Raw genomic sequence first — 5,874 nt, 5'->3', positions numbered from 1 at the left:
ATGAAGTCACGAGCTGGTCGGACTCTTTCATCCTGATCTGATGATACCCTGAGTAGGCATCAAGGAAAGACAGGGTTTCGCACCCAGCAGTGGAATCCACGATCTGATCGATGCGAGGCAGAGGGTAGGGAACCTTCGGACATGCTTTGTTTAGACCAGTGTAGTCTACACACATCCGCCATTTCCCCCCTTTCTTTCTCACAAGCACAGGGTTGGCAAGCCATTCGGGATGGAATACCTCTTTGATGAACCCTGCCGCCAGTAGCTTGTGGATCTCCTCGCCTATGGCTCTGCGCTTTTCTTCGTCGAACCAGCGCAGAGGTTGCTTCACGGGTTGGGCCCCAGCTCGAATATCTAGAGAGTGCTCGGCGACTTCCCTCGGTATGCCGGGCATGTCCGAAGGACTCCATGCGAAAACGTCAGCGTTCGCGCGGAGAAAGTCGACGAGCACTGCTTCCTATTTGGGGTCGAGCTCGGAACCGATCCGAATCTGCTTGGAGGCGTCGTTGCAGGGGTCGAGAGGGACGGACTTGACCGTCTCCGCTGGTTCAAAGTTGCCGGCGTGGCGCTTCATGTCGAGCGCCTCCCTAGAGAGGCTCTCCAGGTCAGCGATGAGGGCCTCAGATTCGGCGAGGGCCTCGGCGTACTCCACGCACTCCACATCGCATTCGTATGCGTGTCGGTACGTGGGCCCGACGGTGATGACCCCGTTGGGGCCCGACATCTTGAGCTTGAGGTAGGTGTAGTTGGGGACGGCCATGAACTTGGCGTAGCATGGCCTCCCCAGCACTGCGTGGTAGGTTCCTCGAAACCCGACCACTTCGAACGTGAGGGTCTCCTTTCGAAAGTTGGAGGGCATCCCGAAGCAGACGGGTAGGTCGAGTTGTCCGAGGGGTTGAACGCGCTTCCCGGGGACGATCCTGTGGAAAGGCGCAGCGCCCGTCCGGACCGAGGACAGATCGATCCGTAGGAGCCCGAGGGTCTCGGCGTAGATGATGTTGAGGCTGCTGCCTCTGTCCATGAGGACCTTGGTGAGCCTGACGTTGCCGATGATGGGGTCAACAACGAGTGGGTATCTCCCCGGGCTCGGCACGTAGTCTGGATGGTTGGCCCGGTCGAAGGTGATGGGCTTGTCGGACCAGTCTAGGTAGACTGGCGCCGCCACCTTTACCGAGCAGACCTCCCGACGCTCTTGCTTGCGGTGCTGAGCCGAGGCGTTGACCACTTGCCCGCCGTAGATCATGAAGCAGTCGTGGACCTCGGGGAACCCTCCTGCCTTGTGATCTTCCTCCTTCGCGTCGTTGAGGGCCTTGCCACCCTCCGCGGGTGGCCCGGCCTTGTGGAAGTGTCGTCGAAGCATGACACACTCCTCAAGGGTGTGCTTAACGGGCCCCTGATGATAGGGGCACGGCTCCTTGAGCATCTTGTCGAAGAGGTTGGCACCTCCGGGGGGCTTCCGAGGGTTCTTGTGCTCGACGGCGCGACAAGGTCCGCGTCGGCGGCGTCGCGTTTCGCTTGCGACTTCTTCTTGCCCTTCTTCTTGGCGCCGCGCTGAGTTGACGCCTCGGGAGCATCTTCCGGTGGGCGGCCCTGGGGCTGCTTGTCCTTCCGGAAGATGGCCTCAACCGCCTCCTGGCCAGAGGCGAACTTGGTGGCGATGTCCATCAGCTCGCTCGCCCTGGTGGGGGTCTTGCGACCCAGCTTGCTCACCAGGTCGCGGCAGGTGGTGCCGGCGAGGAACGCGCCGATGACATCTGAATCAGTGACGTTGGGCAGCTCTGTGCGCTGCTTCGAGAATCGCCGGATGTAGTCTCGGAGAGACTCTCCCGGCTGCTGGCGGTAGCTTCGGAGATCCCAGGAGTTCCCAGGGCGCACGTATGTGCCCTGGAAATTGCCAGCGAAGGCTTGGACCAGGTCGTCCCAGTTGGAGATCTGCCCCAGGGGCAGGTGCTCCAGCCAGGCTCGAGCGGTGTCGGAGAGGAACAGGGGGAGGTTGCGAATGATGAGGTTGTCATCGTCCGTCCCACCCAGTTGGCAGGCCAGCCGATAGTCCACGAGCCACAGTTCCGGTCTCGTCTCCCCCGAGTACTTTGTGATAGTAGTCGGGGTTCGGAACCGGGTCGGGAATGGTGCCCGTCGTATGGCGCGGCTGAAAGCCTGCGGACCGGGTGGTTCAGGCGAAGGACTCCGATCCTCCCCGCTGTCGTAGCGTCCCCCACGCCTGGGGTGGTAGCCTCGGTGCGCCCTGTCGTCAAGGTGGGCCCGACGGCTGTGATGGTGGCGCTCGTTGCCGAGGCGACCCGGGGCCGCAGGCGCTGTGTTGCGCGTGCGCCCGGAGTGGGCCGAGGCTTCCCGCATGAATCGGGAAGTCGCGGCGCGATGTTCCGAGGGGAACCCCTGCCTTCGGGAGGTAGAGCTTTCGGCCCGTCGGACCGCGGCGTCCTCTAGGAGATTCTTGAGCTCTCCCTGGATACGCCGCCCCTCGGTGGTTGATGGCTCCGGCATCGCGCGGAGGAGTATTGCCGCTGCAGCCAGGTTCTGGCCGACTCCGCTGGAATCCGACGGTGGCCTCACCCTGACGTCGTCGGCGATGCGGTGCTGGATATCCTGGGGGAGATGACGCGCTTCTCCGGCCGGGGGTTGGACCGCCCATTCCTGCCCGATGTCCCGGCGGATCGGCACAAGCGTTCCTGCTCCCTCGTCGAGCCTGGCCTGCCTCTCGCGGATTTGCTTGAGCTGTGGGTCAGGACCCCCCGCTGGGACGGGGACCACAGCTAGCTCCCGAAGGATGTCAACGCGAGGTGCGGGCCTAGGGGGATCACCGTTTTCCGGCATACCAAGATGGTTGCCTTCGCCGAGACCCCCTAGATCGACGTGGAAACATTCACGACTTGGGCCGTGGTCCTCATTATCGAGGCCGCGGCTGCCGTCGGAACAGTCGGAAAGGCAGTAGTCACATGCGGTCAAGAAGTCCCGCACGGCACTGGGGTTACCAAGTCCGGAGAAATCCCAACAGAGGTCGGGCTCGCCATCTTCCTCGGACCCCGAGGGCTCGTAGGTCGAGTCGGCCGTCAGTCGGTCCCAGGGTGACCGCACACGATACCCCAGAGGGTTTGGACTCGCCTCTAAGAGAGTGCTCACCGAAGCGAAGTCGCTTGGTGGGTCGAGGCCGAATCCAAAAGACACGAGATGGGAATCGGTCGGTACCTTTCGGTCGACGGTCGGTGACGAGGTCGCGTCTAGGACTGACTGCACCGTTGTCTCAGGTACGAGGGTGACACCCAGCAAGTCCTTCGCGAGCGTGCTGGCGTCGTGCGTTTGCTTGAGATTGGCGTGTTGCGGGGAGGCGGCGCTCGTCTTCGTCTCAGACGCGAGATCGATGCCCGACGCGCCCTCCGTTGGGGCGCCGGCACCGTCGACTCACTCGACAGCCAACGAGGTGTCGCTTCCCGCTTGGCCTTGGTTGCCCCGCCTCCTCCTCTGTCGACGGGGGAGGGGACGGGACAAGCCCGAATGTCGTCCTTCCACCACGTGGGGAAGACGTCGTCGATTTCCCCACCGGCGAGCGGGTTGTCGACCGCCATTGTTGCTATCGCGCGGCGGGGGAAGGAGTGTCATGTCGTAGCTGCCGTCGAGGGACATGAACTCAAGATTCCCGAAACGGAGCACCGTCCTGGGCTGGAAAGGTTGCTGGAGACTGCCCATCTGGAGCTTGACGGGAAGCTGTTCGTCAACACGCAGCAGGCCCCTACCTGGCGCGCCAACTATCGTTGTTTCGAAACCCGGGGGGTCCCTGGACCGACGAGTGAATTGTAGCCGCGTGCCCTAGCCCAGATGGGTCGACGCGAGACGGAACGCGAAGGGGGGAAAGGAAGCAGCCAGAGGGAGGCAAGCGTGAGAGAGCGGATCCCGCGGCCTTCGTGTTAGCCCCGCGCCTGAGTCGGGTGCGCTTGCAGTAGGGGGATACAAGCGTCCACGCGGGAGTGGGATCGAGCGGGCTTGCGCGAGTGCCGTCCCGTCCTTCTCCGCGCGGGCCAACCCTTTGTAAGAGGGCCCTGGTCCTCCCTTTTATAGGCGTAAGGAGAGGATCCAGGTGTACAATGGGGGGTGTAGCGGAGTGCTACGTGTCTAGCGGAGGAGAGCTAGCGCCCTAAGTACATGTCGTTGTGGCAGCCAGAGAGGTTTTGGCACCCGGTTCGTGTGGTGTCGTGGCCGTCGGAGGAGCGCTGGAGCCTGGCGGAAGGACAGCTGTGAGGGCTGTCGAGTCCTTGCTGACGTCCTCTTGCTTCCGTAAGGGGGCCGAGAGCCGCCGTCGTCACAGAGCGTGCGGGGCGCCATCATTGCCTATCTGGCGGAGCGAGCCAGATGGGACGCCGGTCTTGTTCCCCGTAGCCTGAGTCAGCTCGGGGTAGGGTAATGATGGCGCCTCCTGTCGACGTGGTTGGTCCGCGCCCTAGGTTGGGCGATGTGGAGGCTCCTCCGAGGTCGAGGTCGAGTTCGAGCCCCTGGGTCAGGCAAGGCAGAGACTGTCAGCTGAGGCCAGGGCTGAGTCCGAGCCCTGGGGTCGGGCGAAGCGGAGTCCGTCGTCTCCTGGGGCTGAGCCCATGTCCGAGCCCTGGGGTCGGGCGGAGCGGAGTTTGCCGTCTTCCGGGGCTGAGCCCGAGTCCGAGCCCTGGGGTCGGGCGGAGCGGAGTTCGCCGTTTTTCGGGGCTGAGCCCGAGTCCGAGCCCTGGGTCGGGCGGAGCAGAGTTCGCCGTCTTCCGGGGCTGAGCCCGAGTCCGAGCCCTGGGTCGGGCGGAGCGGAGTTCGCCGTCTTCCGGGGCTGAGCCCGAGTCCGAGCCCTGGGTCGGGCGGAGCGGAGTTCGCCGTCTTCCGGGGCTGAGCCCGAGTCCGAGCCCTGGGGTCGGGCGAGGCAGAGTTTCCTATGACGCCCGAGGCCGGCCTTGGCTGCTGTCAGCCTCACTCTATCGGGTGGCTCAGCAGTCGGAGCGGCGCAGGCGGTGCTGTCCTCTTGTCAGATCGGTCAGAAGAGCGGCGGAGTGACTGCGGTCACTTCGGCTCTATCAACTGGAGGGCGTGCGTCAGGATAATGGTGTCAGGCCACCTTTGCATTAAATGCCCCTGCGATTTGGTCGGTCGGCGTGGCGATGTGGCCAAGGTTGCTTCTCGGTGAAGACTGGGCCTCGGGCGAGCCGATAGTATGCCCGTTGCTAGAGGGGGGGGGGGGTCCTCGGGCGAGACGTAGGTTCTCTGGGGTCGGCTTCCCTTGCCCGAGGCTAGGCTCGGGTGAGGCACGATCGTGTCCCTTGAATGGACCGATCCTTGATTTAATCGCACCCATCATGCCTTTGCAGCTTTGTGCTGATGGGGGTTACCAGCTGAGATTTAGGGGTCTTGAGGGTACCCCTAATTATGGTCCCCGACAGACTCGTTACTCGTCATAAATCGTTGCTCTATCGGTCACTCATGGGTGGGTTTAGGAACTATCTTTTCCTATAGATGTAGTGACACGATCGATATGCATTTAGTACCGGAAAAAATTTATGAATCATGTGTTCTACTATTTTAGAATCAAATATGGTGGGTGAGGACCGTCGATGGATGTATGAAGGTTGGCGTATGAATGATCCCTCAGCAGATTGGATAAGAAAGACAGAGGATTTTATTGATCGTGCTTTTGCTATATCAAGAACCGGCACGGATGTGCGTTGTCCATGTAGTATGTGTCGGATTTGTAGATGTCAAGACAAGAGAACTCTATCGGGGCACCTTTGCAAATATGGCTACATGCCTGACTATGAAGTCTGGGTGTATCACGGCGAGGACTTTCCCCGTGAAAATTCGCCGGAAGCCAACAACACTGACGACGTGGAG

This window comes from Zea mays, chromosome 9 (genome assembly GCF_902167145.1).
Source record: "Zea mays cultivar B73 chromosome 9, Zm-B73-REFERENCE-NAM-5.0, whole genome shotgun sequence".
In the NCBI taxonomy this organism is placed as follows: Eukaryota; Viridiplantae; Streptophyta; class Magnoliopsida; order Poales; family Poaceae; genus Zea; species Zea mays.
This window is presented reverse-complemented; position numbering follows the sequence as displayed.